At 41.4% G+C, this 21824-nt stretch overlaps 1 protein-coding gene across 4 annotated transcripts in view; it reads left to right on the top strand.

Annotated features, from left to right (window-relative positions):
• Positions 1-21824, top strand: part of rbfox3a (RNA binding fox-1 homolog 3a) — a 488647-nt gene that overhangs the window by 56505 nt on the left and 410318 nt on the right. For all 4 annotated transcript variants that reach the window (XM_035146628.2, XM_035146626.2, XM_035146627.2 and 1 more), the window contains exon 2: positions 10947-11046. The gene's annotated coding sequence lies outside the window, so the exon portion shown is untranslated. The remainder of the gene's footprint in view (positions 1-10946; positions 11047-21824) is intronic.

Below are 21824 nucleotides of genomic sequence, written 5' to 3'. Positions count from 1 at the left end.
GAATCAAGAAAGTACAATTTCAAAAGAGAAGAAGAGAGGACCCAAGACAGAACCTTGAGTGACCCCAGTAGTTTGAGGACAAGGTTCTGACACAGATCCTCTCCAAGTTACCCAGTAAGTGCGGTCATTGAGGTAGGATGAGAGCAGGGAGAGAGCAGAGTCTGAGACACCCAGATCCTGAAGGTAGGAAATAAGGATCTGGTGGTTCACTGTGTCAAATGCAGCAGAAAGGTCTAGAAGGATGAGGACAGAGGAGAGAGAGGCTTCTCTAGCAGTGTGAAGTTCCTAAGAGACAGCAAGGAGGGCAGTCTCAGTTGAGTGGCCTGCCTTGAAACCAGACTGGTGAGGATCAAGAAGGTTGTTCTGGTGAAGATAGGAGGAGAGTTAATTAAAGATAGCTCGCTCTAGAGCTTGGGAAAGAAAGGGAAGAAGAGAGACAGGTCTGTAGAAGGTCGGGAGCAATAGACTGGAGATTGTGAGAAGGGATGGGGTCAAGGGGGCAGGTGGTTGGGCAGGCGGAGGTTTCCAGGGTATTTGGATTGAGTAAATGTGTAATAACTGATCAAACTGCAGTCAGCCAAAGAGTGGTAGTGCAGTTTACAAAAGAGCAGAGAAAAACATTGTTTTGCTCTTTGACCTTGTGCTCGCTATTGGACAGATGAGGCTTTAATGAAATTGAAGATGTGTTTTCACAGAATTGTTTCTCTTGCTGTGTATTTTAAAAGTTTCTTTGACAGTGTTATTAAAGGGTCCTAAAAACTTACAATTATATCTCCCATTGGGACTTGGCATCTTATGATTAATTAAGTTACAAAAAATACAACTCATAATGCCATAGAGCTCATTACTTCCACAACTTAACAACTTAACCCTTGTGCTAAATTACTTTTTTATATACAAGTGAGCAGGTTTACATTTAGACATTAATCTGTGCATAGATATTTATGAACATTTGCCTAAAGCAATCTAGACTCAACAAGTGAGAAATATAATTAACTCGATTTCAGGACCCAAGATGCAGAACTCAGACTAAAAGGTCTGTATTTATATAGCGCTTTACTTGTCTTGATGAGCACTCAAAGCACTTTACAGTACAGTTTTACATTCACCCATTCATTCAGTGCAACACTTTTCTCAATGAGAATGGGCATTTAAAGTTTCAGTATCTTGTCCAAGGACACTTCTGCAATTGGAACAGGGAAGACTGGGTTTGAACCAATGACCTTCTAGTTAGAAGACAACCGCTCTAACCCCTGAGCCACAGCCGATCGAATAAGTGAAGTAAAAAGTGAACAGGTACAATTTATTGTAGAAATGTGCAACAAAACTGTCGGCATAGTGGACAGGCAAACAAAACTGCAGGTGACCAAAAAGCAGGATTTCCAGCTGAGTTGCAAAATACAAAAAAAGGGTACAGCAGAAAAACAGAGGGACTGGATTGGTTACCTGTGCACAGGAGAGACAAAGGGAGCAAAAATCGCAAAACTTTCCAAAAAAAGCAAAGGCAAACCTATAACATAGAGTGAACGGCTAAGTGACGTGTCGGTCAATGGATGATCTGACGAAGACTGGGGTGAAACACTGGGATTTACAAGTTGCAGGGTTAAGGTGTGGTAATGAGCCAGATTTTTCTGTGGGGTGATTGGTGAGAGGAGGGGAGACCACTTCCTGGATAACAAACTCAGAAGAGACACAGGGAAGGGGATAAACACTTGGAGACCAAGAGAGGGGAGAGAGGCATACAGTCAGATCATAACAGGCATGAGCCAAACAAAGGAGGAGATGAAAAAGCCACCATTTTTTTTCATGGAAGTCATAACAATCCAGAGATTTGGGGTTCGTAACTCAGAAATGTCCCCACTGCTCTTTATAAGTATCGTGCGAGTAGTTAAATCCGGAGAGACTTCAAAATATTTTATTGCCATGCCCAACAAAGAAAGTGAATATTTTATGTATTTTGGCATTTAGACCCCTATTTGATGACATCGGGATTAGAAGGGGGTGTAGAATCGGAGAAAGTAACAACAAAATAAAACCAAAAAAACTTTACAATACATTTCAATAAATAATGTGCAAATGATAGTGTGTTCAGATGAGTCATAACCTCTGTGCCAAACGCATTCACAAGTCCTATGGCTGGAGCAGCTGAAAGGAACAGGTCAGTTGGATTTGACTGGGGGTCACATGGTGTCATGTTTCAGAAAGACGCTGGACAGAGCGATAGTTCAGACACAAACATCACCCGTCATTTTGACAGATGGCCTCATGACAAACTCCCACATAGTTTCCAATGTCCAGTGGAATTGTTAAATACTGTGAATGTGCCCTCATTTGCCGTCAAAACAAAAAATACAGCTACCATGATTTCTTTCTCGTGTCAACATTTTTTCACAACTTTGCATTGCCATCAAGCTCACATCCACACATCGTTCTCCATCTTTACATTATTATGTTGATGGTGGAAGACGGTGTTCCTTTTATCCTGTGATTTCCCCCCCCCGGGTCTAGACACAGTTGGTGGTTGAGGATCCTGATATAGCGATGAATGACTCTGCTTGAGTTGACCTGGGCTTTGGATGAAGACTGGATGAGATTGGGGTTGAGGCTGGTTACAGTGGATTGTGGATTACGCCAGATTGTAAAAAGAGAAGAAAGGATTTAAAGTCTGACAGCAACTGCATGATGGGCCAATAAATACTGCCACACTCAGCTGATTAATAAGCACAGAGAGTCAGAGAATGATTGATTGAATGTGAGGAAAGTCTTCCTGATTGAACTTATGCTGAGCATAATTAAAAACTCTAACCACCCTCAAGGTAAGTGTACCTGTGTATTGACCTGTGTGTCAGCTGTAGCTGTGTGTTCACTAAACAAAAAGTATTTGGCAAGTTGCCTAAGAGTACAGGTTACTAAAGCAGTTTGATTATTTAAAAAAGAAACTATCTAAAAAAATGGTTTATGTTGATTTGTTTTGAATTATTCTTGAAATGGCTTAGGATGTGCAACCAGAATACAGGGGTGTAACTCGCTTATACGTTCTGACTAGTTTGACTAGTCTCACAATACAGTTAAACCCTAATATCAAACCTAATATCCACCGAAGACACATTGTCTTAAAACCATAAAAAAGAAAGGTTGATAATGAGTTAATTTTACACCAATTTGCAGATACAAGTCAGTGTGCCACCTTTGCAACAAAACATCTGTTTTGCACCAAGAATCTCTTCCTCTTGCTTTGCCACGAGAGACCAAGGTCCACAAGAGACCAATTGAGCATTGTCGGCGAAAGCATAATAGCATAAACAACAGCTACCATAGAAACTCCCAGAGCTTCCTTGGTGCTAACAAAGCACAACGTGCCTTCCATGGATACCAAGGTGCCCTATCTGCAAGGTTAGTGCACTGACAGACAATGTGCATGAGGTGGTTGTTGAGGAGTTGAGGTGGTTGTTCTTTGTAGTGGCTATTGATGAGAGGATTCACAATAGTGATGTAGCTGAACTGCATGTCTTTGTCCTTTGTGAAATGTTATGGATAAAGTTCTGTGCGTGATTAGTTTATTAACTGTAAAAGAATCAGCAATCTGCATTCAACAACCTCCTGGTGTATTGAACCTAGTGTGTTGGATACGTGAGGGACATGCTCTGCAGGGGGATTGCTAGAACTGTTTGATCAGGTAAAACATTTTCCTATGATAGAGCAAGCTGTCTTCTGAATGCTCTTAAATCTTTTCTTAAGGTGAAATGGAGAGAGAACATGGACAGATAGATAAACTGGAGGCCTTTAAAAATAAATATGACTTATGCTAATCTACACTTAAATGCAAAGGGTAAAAGACAAGTGATGCAACCAGGTCGGGTGATTGAGAGAACATCAAACAACTGACTGACAACCTCTCAAGGAGAGTTCTCAAGGAGAGGTCAAGAAGAATTCAACATACTAAAGGATGTTATAACTTTTGTTTTCAAAACACTAACATACAACCAATTTTCCACCAAGGCTAAATCATTTGGATAGAATCTAAATGGTAAATGTCTGTATTTATTTAGCACTTTGCTAGTTTTGATGACCACTCTGCTTTACAGTAGAGTTTATTGCAATTCACCCATTCACACCTATGGGCAGCACTTTTTCTATGATAACAGCAAAACTGTCCAGGCAATTCATGATTCAATATCTTGACCAAGGACACTTCGGCATGCAGAGGAGCAGATTGAGCAGATCGAACCACCGACCTTCTGGTTAGAGGACAACCGCCTTACCCTATCAGCCATGGCCACGCGAAATGTGCTCAAATGAATGGCAAATCATATTTCCTTGAATTATATATTGTAGGTGTTTTTATGATGTGTTTGCTTGACATCATTTCCTGCTCCGTGCACTGTGCACAATGGAGACATAATGGCAGATTGGGTGTTTTTCTACCTTATTTCGCTACTTTTTGTTTAAATCGGAAGGAATTTACACAAATTGTTTTAATTTGGGCGTTCCACTTTTGAAAAGTTAATGCATTTTTTATGTTTAACATGTAAGGGAGGCATGATAGATAGCAGGAGAGGTGGGAAGAGTGTGGGTCAAAGATGTTACAAGAGGTTAAGAGGACATGCCATTGTTGAAAAAAGAGTATTAGGTTAATAATTGTAGTTTGGCAGCTTATTAACACTATAAAGAGTTGGTCCGGTGGACCACAATTCTAACCTGTGACCTGCAACTCAGGCTACATGTGCCCATGTGGTATATGCATACTAATAAATTCATCCATAATTGTTGTATTTTTCCATTTGTTTTCTAGTATAATCATAATACATTCATTGAGACCAAACAATACCACGGGAATTCATATATACTACTCATATCTAGGGTGGGCTGTGTTGTGTGTTGCCACCGGAGTAAAATGTAATGTTAAACAGGCACTTTCGGTGATGTTTATGTTGCCTGTAAAGAGGACTGCAGGAGCCAGGGCCAAAACCGATCTTTTTGTGTTTCTTCTTCTTTGCCTTTTTCTGCCGGTGTTGTTTGTTTCCAAGCGGAGGCACCCAGAGAGGACTACACACAGTCTCTTGCACCTCAAGCACAAGTATAACATGGATACGCATTGTAGTGACATCACAGTTGGCACACACAAGGAGCAACCCGTCAAGCATAACTTCGACTGTGTGCAATCACTGTTAGCTGAGGTCACTTTAGGTTATGGCCTCGCCATCATATTAATTAAACTGATGGCAGACTGGACAGATATTTATTGAAACATCAGCAAATTACAACAACAACCATTCAACAAGTAGCATTCAGACTCATAGTATTGTCTGTCTTTGTCTTTCACTTTCAACCTCTCTCTCCCTCCCCTCTGGCATACATGACAGCAGCAACAAGGACAAGCTGTTTTCCCTGCTGATAAATATTCCAAAACGCCGTGCCTGACAGGTCAGGTCCAACAGGCAGGAATTGGAATGGACAGGCTGTGTGTGTGTGTGTGTGTGTGTGTGTGTGTGTGTGTGTGTGTGTGTGTGTGTGTGTGTGTGTGTGTGTGTGTGTGTGTGTGTGTGTGTGTGTGTGTGTGTGTGTGATTGTCCTCATGGTGCCAGGGCCACATTATGAACTGGCCTGAGATGCTTCTTCCAGACGGAGCCCAGCAGAGTCTATGTAACTAGACCTCTGTTGTTCCCACCCCTCCACCATAGAGACCCTTGCTCACACCACCTTATGCTCCCTGCTTTATCAGCCCACCCAGAGGAGGAGGGCTGGGCGCTGGTTTCTTGCCAGCCTGGAAATGCTGACATGCACATACTGGCATCCCATTACTTGGAACAATCATCTCCAGTCTTCTCTCCTCTCTTCCTCGTTCTCCTCCCTTTTCCCCTGACATTTCCTTTGCTGTCTAAACTACACACCCAGCCAAAGCATAAACTAGACTGGGATATTTATAGAAAGATAAGATAAAGGGGCAGATAGCGCATAATTTCAACTGAACACAGGGGATTATGTTTTATTATTGACGTCCCCACTTCTTTATTTCCCCTTTCTAGCTCCTTTAGCTTTCCTTTTTCTCTTTTCTCCCATTTCCCTTTGTATTACCTTGTATTGTAGGCAGTTGGCACTTCCTGTCCCCTAATTGCTGTTCCTTTATGGATGGCTGTTCTCTTTCAAGCTAAAGAGGCTTAAAAAACCGCAGAGAGGAATAACAAATTCAGAGAAGGGAAGGGAAGTGGCGATGTGGAAACAGGTCTGAGCTGCAACAGAATGTGCTGGCTGAAATAATATGATTCATGGGTGTGTTAATTATGACAGCAAGATGCTGGAAAACGTGTATGAGGTGGGGGATGCTGGGAGGGAACATGTTGCCGAATAACACTGAGCATTTGTAATAAAAATATTAATTGCTAATTTATTTTTAATGAAGAAACTTATTCATACATATACATATACTTGTTCATTATTCTCATTCTCAAAATAATTCCAGTAAAAGTGATTTCTCAAGTGCCTACAGAGTCCCCTCTTTATTTAATATGTCTGAGGCCCAGGCCCTTCAAGTGAGCACAGGCAAATTAATCACAAAGTTTAAACCAATCTGTGGAGACATGTTGGAATCAATTGGCCCGCTGATAATCAGAAAACCTAGATCCAAAAATCAGCCAGTGTGCTCTTAATCAAATACATATATGAGCCTCGTTGGCACAGTTGTCAGTGTGTCCGTCTCATAGTTATGGAGTTCAAACCTCATTGAGAGATTGTTAAGACTAGAAGAGTGCTATAAAAATGTATTTATCAAAATGGAAGAAAGGGCTTTCTTTTAAGATACTGAATGACTGTGATCTGTAAAAGCTATATGACATAAACTTGATTTGATTCTGGTTTGTTGTGTGTGACTCGAATTGAAAAATAATGTGCAAGTTATTTGGGGATAGATCCTTTTCAGCCTTGACATGCGGTCTCTCTGTGTGTGTGTGTGTGTGTGTGTGTGTGTGTGTGTGTGTGTGTGTGTGTGTGTGTGTGTGTGTGTGTGTGTGTGTGTGTGTGTGTGTGTGTGTGTGTGTGTGTGTGTGTGTGTGTGTGTGTGTAGGAGGTTGCTCCTGTGTTCCTCTGAGCCAAGGCGGTAGGGAACAGGATCTTTACTTCCGTCCCACACCAGTGAACAGGTGTGAGGGATCATTTGTGTGTATGTGTGAACTGAGAATTGCTATTGAGCACGTCGAGACATGGCACTCAGTGGCATGGAACTGATTGCTCTGCCAAACCCTGACAATTAGCATCAAGGCCCGGAGACATCGCCACACACGTAGACACCAATTTCAGCCATCAGTCTCCAGCCCAGCACCCAGTGGTGGTTGTCGGTCTGCGACCATCATGTCATTGGAGGGAGGTGCATGCAGCTATAATGTCTTCTCTACACACTTACTTTTGGCACATTGATCAGGCCTGCCCCATAATGTGTGACACCACGTAACTGACTCATGTACAGTATAGGAATTAGAAACAGAAGCTACAGGTTTTATTTTATGGGCTGTTGCAGGCCGATCAGGAATTGAAGCCAGACTCACGACTCAGACCAATATAATAAAGGTTTAAATGTGATACAGAGAGTCAGAATTAGGGTGACAGTCACTGGCACTGATAATCATTGATGAGGACGTCGAGCAGGCGTGGTGTTGAGACGGAGCTCAGCAGTGTGATAGCCGCTGAAGCCCAGTGGTTTCGACAGGAACAGGAAACACGCTTGACTTGACCAGCTAGCTGATTGGTTACCTGGGACAAGCAGAGACACAGGGAATGCGCTGATGAACACAAGCATAAAGTAACTGAGTTGAGCCAAAACAATCACTACTACCAAGTAGTTAGATGGTGTAATCTGGCGATGACTAGAGATATGACCAGGATTCTTATACTGAGAGGTGATCGGGAGAGATGTGCCACAGGCAGTCGGCAACTCTTGCAAGACAAATAAGCAACCGCAGCGTCAAAAATAAGCCCCAAACAAGCCCAGTATTAAAAAAATGTATATATAAATCTTAAAATACTACAAACTCCATACGATGTAACACAGTGAGAAGAAAGTAAAGATGAAAGTGTCCAACTATTATTATAGCTTTGTCGCTACTATCAATCTTGCCGCTTGCTCTTCAGATCACTCATCGGTACCCTGAAAAAAAAGCAATTACAGTTGTTAATCCACAATCTTTCACAGTTTTCTTAACACAAACAGACACTACAGACACACTGCGAGGCCACCAGCTGTGCTCACTTTCTGGAGAGGACTGAGAATGCAGGGCAGTGTAGTGGTCAGGGTGTGCATGTGTTGGGTTGCCTCTAGTTCCTGGGGGTCGGCCTCTTTATGGCCTCTGTCTGAGGCTGGAGCCCCTAAACCAGATGGCGTGCCTTCCTTTGTGTTGGGCAGTGAGTAGTGGTTCAGTCAAGGCATATTTGTTCTGTTGTAACTTTAGGGGAGGAGGAGGAGGAGTGTCCCTCCAGAGGCCCTGCTCTCCACTCATCCCTGATCACCTGAGAGCACAACATGAGAGGAGAGATGGCAAAGGAGAAAATGACAGAAGGAGCACTAAGGGGGAGCATGTAACCATTTGTAATCAGTATTGTTAATATCAAATCTAGTTACATATGAGTTATAAATAAATTAAATTAAAATCATTAATTCATATTCAACTATCAATTCATTATTACAAAAATATATGTTTACCTTATAAAAGAAGGCCACCTCTCTCCTCTCCTGCACAATCCACCATCTCCCATGTCTCCTCTCCATGTCTATACATCCCAGCATTGAACTGCTGCAACATCTTCTGGCTTGGGACAAATTCCTTGCAGCAAATCCCCAGTCTCTTTAGGCCGTAGGGAACATACAGTATGCTCCTGATAGTCTTCTGGCCCTGTTCTGCAGTTCCAGTTCACATGGTTCATTTGTAAAAAACGCTTTATTGCTCAACGGCATTGCAAGAGAGAACAGGGCAAAACGGGCCAGTTCTATAAAACACTGCTCCCGACTGTAAATGTAAATATAAATGTAACATTTATATTTAGATATAACATGTACATTTATATTTAACATTTTAATTAATTATTTAGATTTAAATTTAATATTTAGATTTAACAAACATTTAACGTTTAACATATATATGACGTGAATTTCTGTCTTAAATGTAAGGAAAATTTGCAAAATATGAAGAAATTGAGCTAAATATTTGTAATATATCCACGAAAAACTTGGATTCTTACATTTGACACCCCATATCAATGGGGCTTTTAACATTGTTGATGAGACCTGTACATTTTGTACGGTGAATGTTCCCTTTCAAATGCCGAACCTACCAATTCACACAGGTGGTTGACTGAGCTAATAGCTGTGTGACAAGCGTTGTAGCTAGCTAGCTTAAGCTCAGCTCTTTTCAGTCCAATGTGTGTTAGACGTGTTGAAGAAAAGGAGTTCCCATTGTGTTTATCAGTGTCAGCATGTTGCAGGAGGCCTGCATGGTGTCCACAAACCTCTGCTTTACAGAGCTTTACTCTCATCACAGACAACTGATCATATCCAGGATTTAAGTTATTTTTCCTTCTTCCCAATCTTTTTTCCATATTCAGACAATTTTGTTGGCGCTTTCTCTGTGCAGCTCAACAAACTGGCCGTGTGACCTTGAGAGTGGCCAACTTTGACAGCCTCAACATGATTGACATATCATTGATTTTTCTCCAATGAGGACAATTAATGGGTGTGATAGGTCCTTATGGGGATTCATAGCAGGGTGAATTACCCTACAGCAATGGTATTATTTGTGAGGCTGTGAGCCAGGGGTGGGGAAACTTTTTTTCTATCGAGGGCCATATTAAGTTATTGTTAATTATTAATCGATTCTGATTCACAAGGTCTCGATTTGATTTGATTTGATTCAGTGCAGGATATTTATTTGAACAAATTTTGCTTGGATATGTGTAGGAAAACTATTTTGGTACATTATGAAAAATATTATGGTCGACCTGTCGCAATAACAAATATTTTTGGAAAATCCAGTCTGACATTTGAATTAGAATTAAAAATAATTAAATATCCTTGATTAAGATAGACAAATAAACAAAACCCAAATAAAATTGACTCTGGCCCTGTTAACAAAAATTAGTATAAAATATTTGGCATATTAATATTCCAGCTTTTCCTCTTTTGTTTGTGCTCATGTGTGTGTGTACACATGTCTCATTAACTCTGGAGCAAATCAAACAAACACAAAGTAAACTTTAGTGCTGTTCAGATCCTAATAACTTGTGATGAGTGTTGGTGTTTATTGGTAAAGTGTAAAGTGAGCACAGTGTGGAGGGAGGACACACAGATACTGGATATACTCTGCTGCTAATAATCTATCACTGGCTGTCCACCGTGGAAACCCTCTGCTTATCTCTGCTTCACTGTCCGTGTGACGATGTGTGAGTGAGAGGGGGCGGTAAACTCTGCCTTGCACCCTGACTATGGAGAGGAGAGACAGGCCTCGCGGGCCGGATCAAACTATCTTGCGGGCCGCATACGACCCGGAGGCTGGACGTTCCCCACCCCTGGTGTAGTAGTATTGAGTTGCTGGACGAATTGATGGAGGTGGAGGATACTGTAACCTTTGTGTCTTGTCCCTGCAATTGAATGTGTGTGTGTCCTCTCCAGCGACCTGTCATATGTTACTATCAGACCTAACCTTATATTGACGCAAAGTAATCATGGTTGAATAATGACAAACCACTACAAAGGTCAGAGCACTGACCACAGCTGAGGCACAGGGGAAATCTGCTGCTGCCAAACTGCCCTCCAGGTCTTCCTCCAGTTTGTACTCTTAATGACTGACAGTTGTTTATCTGGCAGCTTACAGTGTTAATGAATGGACCCATGTGAGTGTTACTTTAAGGTTTTGAAGAACACTCGTTCAACAGTCTGTCTTTGTGTGTCTATCTTTCTTCATCAGACAGAGGCACAGACACAGTGCTGCCAGAGGCTGACAGTCTAACAACCTCCTCACATCTCTTCCACATCCCGGCCACAGAAGACCGCAGCCCTTCCACCAGGTAGGCCTTGTGACCACAGTTCCCCCCTGTTAGGGTTACCTACTTTCCATGCCGTGCCTGCAATGTGCTTATTTTGCCAGCAGCAGACATGAATCCACTGATACACCGCTTGACTTTGCTGGGGCAACACACACCACAGCAGTTCAAGTCATCAACTGTGCTTTCTCACTTGAGCACTTTTTATGTTAAGTTTCATGATTGCAATGACTGCTGGGGGAGAGAGAACCTGTACTATTAGATATTTGATATCATACTGGAGCTACAGAATTGTTATTGAACATTATAGTCAACACGTTTTTTTTTCTATCTATAGTTGCAAACACAAAATAGAGCCAAACAGCAATATCAGTCTTTTGGCCGACTAAAGTAAAATACTCTTGTACATATGGATGACGTTTGTGCACCGCCGCATTTATTTCCAGAGTTTCTTCTCAAAGGAAGATTAAGGTACAAGATGCTGCATTGTTTCATTTTGCTATTATTGTTGTCCTATATTACATATAAGATCCAGATGCAGTCTTGACTTCTCATACTGTGTTTTTGTAAAGTGCTTCATGACAGTTTTCAGGTCGTCTCTGGTCCATGTAGCAGTGATGGTGCAGGATGAGCTCAGTAAACTGCCAGTGACCGAGTTAGCTTTCAGTCCACATATTTGCACCTCTTGCTTACTCTGTATTATGTCCATGCGAACTGGATATGAACTAAATGAAAGCATTCAAGTGAACCCAATTACAGGCATGAATGAGACCTAAACCCTGCTGTTCCTCAGAATATACAGATGTTACACTTCAAGCCTCTACAGTTCTGTTTCAAAGCTTAGTTTTAGAGGTCCGACCTATGGCGTTTTAAAATTTATTTCTCAAACAGAGAATTTATGTAATTCTACAGTGGAAACCAGAATTTAAGAAAATGTAAGTATGTTAGATTTGGTTATACTAAGTAATTCACTGGGAACAATAAAGTGGCACCGCTCATCATGTCTGACATTCAATATGTTTTAGTTAACAATTTATTAAAAAGGGGACAATAATATCAAGAGGACAAATGTGTTGTACCATGTAGTGTTATCAAGGAGCATTTTAAGACTGATGAAAACCAATAATGATGTAATTTTGGGTTGGTCAATCATTCATTTGTGAGTGTATGTCTGTGATGTTAATAGGAGTTCAATGCCTTGTTCTTTCGAGGCCTCTTTATGTTCTCGGCTCTCAAAGATATTTGCTATTGCACACATGAACCAGATAGCATGAAGAACGGGCTGGAGGCACCAAGTGGATCTAAGAGACTTTCTAGACTGAAGTGTATGTGTGTGTGTGTGCTGTCTCAGTGTAACTGATCAGGGTATTTCAGAAGCAGCACAGATACTGTGGCTATGGGGGAGACTCTTGGAAGAATTTGAAAACCAACATTTATTCCTTCAATGACCTCTGCCTAATCCCACACTCCCCAGAAACTGAACATCACTGAAAATGTGTGCAGAATATATTTCCATGCTGTTTAAAAATAACCCCACTCTCTGGATCCCGGGACAGATATACAATTGAAATCTCACAACTCATTGTGGTTGTCATTAGCATTTTGTGACGACTGTCCTGATGCTACAAGTTTTTAGCGGTTGGCTGCAGCCTCCAGGGGGCGATCCAGAGCTCAAGGCTCTACAGGGGTCTGAGAGGATTATGTGTTTGGCCAGGTGCTCTTTTATGTAGGGAGAGGAGGCAGCACAGCAGCCCTCAGATCCAGGCCACAAGCAGACGAGCTGAAAGGACAGGCTCAGGAGTTTTAATTGCTGAATTGTGGATTTAATGGAGCATATCTGCCAACCTTTTACATTTACTGTCGTATGAATGTATGAACTCGTTCCGTTCAATAACAAACTCAGTTTTCTGGTATGAAATGGGGAATTATTTGCATGATTTTGTTTATATTGTCCCATTCCATCTTAAAATGACCAGTATTGGTCGACAAATGCAGGTCAGCCATTCAGGATGACATACTTCTCTCCTGCACTGCACTGGTTTTGTGTCTTGAGAATATCTAATACAATTTGGGGACAGCCACATTTTTATATTTGTTTTTTAATGTAAAAATTACATGTGTAAACATAATTCACACTATCGTCAGGATTCTAAATGTTTGAGTTTGAAGGTCGTTGATTGGATAATGTTATGTTGATAAAGAAAAAGCCTTCCCTGGTTATGCAGGAGTTAAGGGAGCTGGTGCCAGTAGAGAGTGCTGACCTAGTGTTGCCACCTCATCATTTAAACTCCAACACTTAGTTTTTTTGCTGCACTGAATTGCCATCTGCAAGCATGCATGGTTTTTACCAATAACACTGATAACATGGTTGTTTCACAGTGCGAGAACTTAGTAACATCACATCAGCCACAGACCCGTTCTCAAATGATAAGTGACTGCCAACTCAAACAACTCCACGTTTCCAACAAGAGGAGAAACACAGTGGTTTTTATTAACACCCTGTGTAGGACACATGTTAGTGATCAACTGGGCACAGGTGACACAGAATGGCCAAACACTTTTCCATGTGGCTGGCTGTTGCTGTGCTCACCATTGCTGTTTCACATGGAGATCAATATGCAGTATGGCAGGGGTTCAGTGCACATTCAGTATGTTTTACTGGCTGCAATGCTGTTTACCCCTGAAACTCCAAAAGTGTTTCGTGGACCCAAACATTTCACCCACCCCTCTATCGGCATGGTGGTGAGTAAATGAGTGAATTTTCATTTTTGGGTGAACTATCCCTTTATTTATCCATGGTTAAAGGGGACATAGCATGCCCATTTTACCACAAGTTGATATGGTTCCTTGGGGTCTTAATGAAATGTCTGTAACATACTTTGGTCAAAATACCACAAGGATCATATAAAACAGCACCCTTATACCTGTATAAAACAGCCCTCCACAGAGCAACCTGTTTTGAGTGCCTGTTCCTTTAAATGCTAATGAGCCAGCTCCCCTCCCCCTCTCCCCCATGATTTTAAACGATATAAATTACATATTTTATATGATATAAATTATCAAATATGCATCCCATACTTTGTATTCCCCTTGTTGTCCTGGAGTTTTAATTTTCCCAATCACATAATTAAATGTCCCCTCTGCCCATCCACTACAAGCACACAAGCAGACAGACAGAGAGAGAAAGAGAGGTGGGGGGCTATGAAGACCATCATTTACCCCGAACCCGACATTCAACGGGTACAACAACAAGCGGAGAAAGCAGAATCGCGGGCTGACCTTATATATACAGTCTATGGGGCTGACCAGCGGAGAAATGCTCGTCCCGTGTGAACAGCCAGGCGGCTGCGTGCTGGAAAGCGCGCTGCGCTGCCTCGCAGCTGCGCTTCCGCGTCAGTGTACCGGCGTAACTACTGTAACCCGGCGTAACTACTGTAACCCGGCGTACAGTAGAGCTGAACACTGCGGAAGAGTCTTCCACACAGCTGGCAGTGTGGAAGACCACTGCGAGCAGCGCAGCGCCGTTCTCCAGCGCGCAGCCGCCTGGCTGTTCACGAGGACGAGCATTTCTCGCGCTGGTCAGCCCCATAGACTGTATTATAAGGTCAGCCCGCGATTCTGCTTTCTCCGTTTGTTGTTGTACCCGTTGAATGTCGGGGTTCGGGGTTACAGTAGCGCTGAACACTGCAGAAGTCTTCCACACTGCTGGCTGCGTGGCGCTGACACAAATTCCAGCTCACGCACGGGAGCGAGCGGTCGCTCCCGAGCAGCTGCTGCAGCCTCCCAGTCCCAACGATCCAGACAAATGCCACATGTGAGTGAATCGCGGGCTGACCGGAGAAATGCTCGTCCCGTGTGAACAGCCCGGCTGCGTGCTTGGGAACGGCGCTGCGCTGCCTCGCAGCCTCGCTGCCTCCGGTGTAAACCCGGCGTGACGAGGGGGGGTGGGCCAAGACCATGTAGGGAGACTTCCAGTTCCTTGTTACGACACAAAACCCAGGAAGCTCAATCGAGTCGCTCAAGCATGACGTTTCTGACTTAGAGGAACTATAACAAAACGCGCGAGTGTTTTTTCCCCAGAGTTTTTGGGTTGGTAGACATGCCAGATACCCACATTAACCTGTAGAAGCACTAACAAAGTGGAATTTGCATGCTATGTCCCCTTTAAGTCACATACTTCTTCACTGCTCACCTTTTATTCTCTCTGCACTCATACAGGCTCATCTGGCCTCGTTCTGTTTCTCTTCTGTCTGTCTGCTTTGTTGACTTTCTTTGTCAGCTTTGTTTTATGAAGTTGCGCAAAAAACACAATATGCATTTTGGATTCTTGAACAGGTGAGTCGCGTCTGGAGGAAGACGCAGCGTAACGAAACCAACCTGCTACCGAATGATAGGCACTTACACGCTTTATAAAAACAAGAGTATCAGTAGGCCCAACATTTAACAGGAGAGATCGGCCACAATCAGCCAGTTACAGAAAGGATGTTAAAAGAGAGCATCTTTCTGTTTGTGTGTCTCGGCAGTGCAGGCATAACTGTGACTGAACAGGGAGGGGCAGAGTAAAGCGAGGGGAAATTGTCCATTAATCGATTGCCGATGCCGTTGTTCTCTTGAAAGGATACCAAAAAAAACTTTTGCATATGTGATGTGTGTGTGTGAGAGGGTTGCAACGCTCTGAAAAATATTAAATCCAAATGACAAAAATGTATGTGCGGCGGGCAATTTTTATTTGTGGAAGTCTACCAAACATATATGAATATGAAACACTGACATATCAGCCTGTATCTAAAATCAGGAATCTTATCCTGTTGAGAACATTGGAGTACCACACAAGGAAGTGGTTGTAGATTGATACACGCTCGTACTGTAGTCGGTGCTTTAATTTAGAACGGTGAACAGACAATTTGACTGGAACACCTTAGTAGGTGACTGGTTGTCAGAGGTTAATAGACAGCCAGCAGCCTAACTATAAATATGTAACTATAGTTCACAGTGGTGCTTAATCTTAAATCAATAAGACACCAGACAGAATTAAATAGTGATTAAACACACTTGTTCAGGGCCATCATTCACCCTCTCATATGTAATGAAAAAAACAAAAAAACATTTCAATATTTGGCTTCATAAGCACACTTCATGTCTCATGTTTGGTAACATGATGTTTAGGGAGACTTTTCAGAGCCAAAGCAGAAGACACAAGGTGTACTCATGTAGACAGATATTGAGTTAGAACAGTTTTTCTGAACTGTTAGAGCCTGTTAAAAAATCACCTCAGAGTTAAGGCCCAAACTGGCACCGTCGCTGCCATTGTGATTGTCGAGGGACTGAGGACAGGGTCATTTTAGAATATAGGGAAAGATGGCGAACATCCCTTGGTACATTCAATGGTCTTCTGCACAAATTAGGTTACCAAATACCAGTAGATGTTAGAAGGTGTAAGCGGATGTTAGGGACATAACTTCAGTTGTGCACCTTTGCATCATCAAGTGTTTTGGCCTTGTAATCAATGATACAGGCCGAACTTGAGGGTACGCTGGGGCTAAAGATAAATCTGACTGGCTGCTGGCTTGTATGGCAGCACTATGAAAACCATGGGGATCAGACATGTACAGTATGTTCTACCGCACTTATTCATTTCTACCACCATTTGATGTGAGCAGATGTTAGGGGCATATCTTCAGTACATTACAGTCATTACACCAACCTGGCTTGTCCAGGATGCCGAACGAGCAGGACTCTGACGTTACGGCGCGACCATTATTCAAACATAGGCAACTAAATGTACGTTTTTGTGAAATAAAAAAGAAATTTCCTAACACAGGTGCCTCCATAACATTTGGGTTACGTTCGTAGTTCATTGAGAAAGCTGTGCTGTTTTGTTGCGTGGCTCTTAGGCAAGCTAAAAACTAGTACTCCCAGCATGCAATGGGCCACCCAAGGGGCCAATCGCAATTCAGCTGCCATCGCAACAGTCAGTCCTTGAGCTGTCAGTCAAGTGATGCTGTGAGTGACAGGCTGCGTCCCGAGAGAGAGAGAGAGAGAGAGAGAGAGAGAGAGAGAGGGGAAGTTATTGACTAAATCGCATCAGAACCATGGATGTATTATTTTTATTATACCTCCCACACACACAATTAATTGGGTAAATGTAAGGGTTTCACATTGGAACATGGATTTCACATGTGATCACATGGGTTTCACACGAGTAAATTTATGGGTTTTTGAACAAGAATTTCACCAGCATAAGCATTAGCTATTCTCCTTGGGGTCCACCACACACAGTCAAACACACTACATAAACACAACCAACAAACACAGCCACATAAACAAACAAAAACAGATCATCTCATTAAATCTTTCAAGTTCATACAGAAGAGAAACAAAATAGTCATTCTTTTAACAGATATTAGGAAAAACACAAGATTTTGAGATAGTGTATAATTCATTAAAAATTCTTAAAACATACTTTCCGCTTTTCCTTCACGCAGTTAAGTAATAATTCTTAAAGAAATTGATATCTAATAACAGGTTCTAAGTTTTGTTTTTACCCATCAGGCACAATTCCCACATTAAATTAAATTCTGAGGAAACAAGGTTATTATATTTCTACTTTCACCCTAATCCATATGTTTTATTTTTCCACTGTAGAGCACAACATGATGTTTTATTTGGTTCTACTTGTAATTTTTGATTATCTTTCATTGAGGTAATGGACCAAATCATGGAATAGTAATCAAGCTGTGACAGAAATAAAGCATTTAGAACTCATCCCATTTGCTCAAATCTTTATTAATCTGTTTCAACCATGATCATTTATGATCCAGGATTATACCCAGAAGTTTTGTGTCCTGTACTTGTTCAATAGTTGTATTGTTTATATTTAGTGTCATGGTTCTGCTTTTAGCTGATGCTTTGATCCTATTACAATAGACCGAGTTTTCCCAACATTAAGCAGGAACTTATTCCTTGTCACCCCTATACCACTAACTAATGTAAATACGTGAATTTACCATGTTTACATAATTGAATTTCACATGTGCAGGTGACGACATGTGCAAGAACTGATGTCATCACATTTAAATTATTTTTCTGTAAGGGAGAACACTGTTAGAATTCTAGTATGTTTCTTATGGCTAAGTTGCTCTTAAAGCAGCTTTGTTATGAAAGTGTTACATCCGAACACATATAATTCTGTCCTTATGGATACATTCACTGACATGAGGCAGTCCCTCGGCCTTGTCATAAGCTCAGGCTCTTCTCCCTTTAAATAACAATGGGACCTTCAGAACTCTCTAGTCTTTCCTTCTTGCTAGTCTTTGTGCGCACACACACACACACACACACACACACACACACACACACACACACACACACACACACCCTGTGTTTCGTTTTGAAGATAACACCAGCATGATCAGGGTCACACAGCCTCTCTCTGTGTATGAAGCCAGTTAAGAAGTGTCATTGTAAGACAAAGAGTCCTAAAATCACCTTTAATCTTTTTCTAAATGACTAACCCTGTCCTGTACCAGTGCACATCATGCCAACATTCATCAATATTATTCAACATTATTCATCATTTCCCGATATGCTAGATTCTTCGGTCTCATCAGTCCACAGGCTTCCTCCATAGAGAGGTTTTGACGTTCTTTAACATGACACACTACACACTTCTCTCGGCCTGCTTGTTCCTGACCAAATTGATTCTGAAACACAGAGCCCATTTTCAAGATAAAATGTGTGTTTGTATGAGTATATATGTCACAACAAATAAAACTATGTATAATGTTTGTAACTTGCAAATCCTGTAACATTATTCTTTCTAGTCAGTCGACATGGCCCTTTGGCTCCTGAGGTTGTCGGTTTCTTTTCTATCTGCTTTGAAACACAGGCAGATGTGTACCACTGTGCTAAATTGCCCCTCCTACCAGTGGCCACCATTGTTTTACTTTAAGTTATTCAGTGCCACGAACACCACCACTTGTTCTGCTGCAACAAGGTGGAGTTTTGCCTCCCTCCTACTTTGCCAAGTTACCATGTGGCCTCTACTTACATTATGATGCCAATACAATGCTGGTGTCCATAGATGAGAATTATCGGAAGCAAAATTTAGTGTCGATACATTTTTAATTGTGATGTTTAACAACAGAATACAAGTCACTGCACTCTCTATATAAATAATACTGATGTTGACTAATTGGTATTTATTGAAAACCATGTCACCTGGGGATCTTCAATGAGTCGTATTGTGTGGGAAAACTCAGATTTATTGCTGTGTGTATCCACAGTCTGTTTATTGTTAACCACTAATTTCACAAGTAAAGCAGCTAATGTAGATGAATCACTCTGTCATAAGAAATACAGGAAGTACATTTGTGGAAGAGACTGCTTTACTACATCAGCAAGCAGGACCACCGTTTAGCTATTTGGCCGGTGTTTTAACACATTTATACTGATAGGTTAACACATTTATACTGTCTCCCTGAATAGCATTGCCTGTTTTGTGTTTCAAATTAGCCCTTTTTAGCAGGCTCAGGTTGAAAAGGATGGCTGGTTGACTTTAGTTGGAGAATATGAGGCTGAAAAAGAGAAAAGAATTGAAAAACTAAAGTTGTGGTAACTGTTATGTTAATTTTCACGTCTGTATTTTTATTCTGGGACTACATCACAGAAGCTTTGAATGATTTACAGTTCGAAAAAAGCCCTTATTTATCTCAAACTTCCTATTAATGCAGCTACCTAAATGTGCCGTTGACTAAAATAGGCAATATTTGCTCAGGCCTCCTTAAGAGTCATCCTTATACTGTAAACCAACATCCCACTTTTACTAGAATATACTGTACATACCCCATCCTCACGTTTTTCAAGTCTGAATCTGATCCACGATAAGAATATTACACCCGTTACCTGCTTATTGTGTGGCATAATGTTAAACAAGTCTTTCAGTTACAATCCATATATAAAAAGATTTTCATTTGACTCTGTTAATAGTAGCACATTTGGGAAATTCAAATATGAGCACCGTGACATTTACTTTAATAAGCAGTCACCTGATTATTGGAAACATGGCATTGTAACATTGTATTTGACAGAAAATGAGGGGAAATAAAAGAGGTCCCCTCTACTGGCTTGGTGGGATGTAAAATGTGTTACTGTGTAAAATCTTCCTCTCTCTATCTGTACAACAGTCTTCCTCCTGTGCACTCGTGCCAAAGCCTCATGGTTTTTGATTTACAGTCTTAAGAACAAAGTTAAATTCTATAGGAAATGTGGAAGAGGACATGATGAATCTCTGTTCACGGTGACCTCTGTAAAGACAATAAAATAAAGAGATAATGCTGATGGGGTCATAATTCTGCCATTGTTTTCTTCCTTTTTCCTCTTTCTTCTTCCTCTGAAAAATCCAACAGATGACAACTTTATTAACCCAAGACTGATTTATTCAGCCATGCACTTCATTTTGGAAATGGATGCTTGCCTTTTAAAAGGACAGGAACACTATCACTCTTTTAGATTGTTTGTTGCGCTGCTGTATTTTCTTGCCTCTTCCCTCAACCTCTTTCTTTCCCTCTGTCTTGTTTGTCATTCTCGGTACAGAGGGGTTGATGGGAATAAATCCACAAGGTTGTCATAAAGGTGCTTTTTCCTTTTTTCTTTCCCAATCCAGAAGAGCTGAGTATCTACTTTATCAAACTGAGTCTTAAAGTGCGTGAATCTTACACTCTGTTTGACCCGCTGCGTACTGCATCTGTCTTCAAACAACCATATACGTCTTTTTTAGATAGTTACAGAAACCGACTGTAGCAACGCATATATTCTATATGTTTACCCTTCACTTTAAAGCACTCTTTGTACTCGGTCGACAAAGTTGTGTGGTGTGAAGAGGAAATAAGTGCTGGATAAAAGGTGAGGAAGACGAGCCAAGGGTATCTTACTAATAATTGCAGAAATCTTTGTTTGTCTTACCGTTTGTCTTTCTGTATATTTGTGTTGACTACATAATGTTTTGTAGTTATTGGAGAAAGACAAAGTGATTTAAGCACAGGGTTATCATTGAAGGGAAGATCACTGTCCTTGTGGAGTTGTGACAGTTGGGTTAACATGATGGTGCATAGTGTCAAGCTGTAGTTGTACCAAAGTAGATCAGAGGATTGGTCATGTGAGTGGGTAGAGTGGAGAAACATGTTCTGGTCAACAGGCAAATCTTGTCTCAATTTAATGTGTTTATCTCACTCACCCACTCTCTGTATTCACATCGGAATTGGCAGATTTGATTGGCTGAGTGGCATCATGTGAGATGATCTACAAAGCCTGTGAGTCTCCTTGACCGCTATTTAAAATGGCGTTTAATGTAGAAAGTCTTTTAGCCCTTAATATGTAGCCTTTTGGAAACACTGCTAGCCCTCTTTTAGTTCAAAAACTCGGGGGGTAACATTTTAGCATGGACAGGACCCCCACATTTGCTTCCTGGTTGGGTCTTTTCAGTCAGGATTCAACTACCAGCAGTGAATGCAAAGCATTGTCAACACTTACTGTCACTAATAGTTGCACCTCATCATTGGTAACTTAACACCCTGTTCATAATATTTTCTGCAACTAAGCAACCAACTGCAAGGTAGACAGTCTACTTCCTGTTTGCACTTCCTGTTTGCTCTTCCTGTTTGCTCTTCCTGTTTGCTCTTCCTGTGCATGACCGGTTCACATACATAGTAATGGGATGCCCTTTTAGTATGGATGAAGACTATTTCTGATACAGAGCTAAAATGCTTGTCTGGATTGTGATCAATTTCACACTAACACTAAGA

Source organism: Hippoglossus stenolepis, chromosome 21 (assembly GCF_022539355.2).
Source record: "Hippoglossus stenolepis isolate QCI-W04-F060 chromosome 21, HSTE1.2, whole genome shotgun sequence".
Taxonomy (NCBI): Eukaryota; Metazoa; Chordata; class Actinopteri; order Pleuronectiformes; family Pleuronectidae; genus Hippoglossus; species Hippoglossus stenolepis.
The sequence above is the reverse complement of the archived record's forward strand: the minus strand, read 5'-3'. Positions and strand labels throughout refer to the sequence as shown.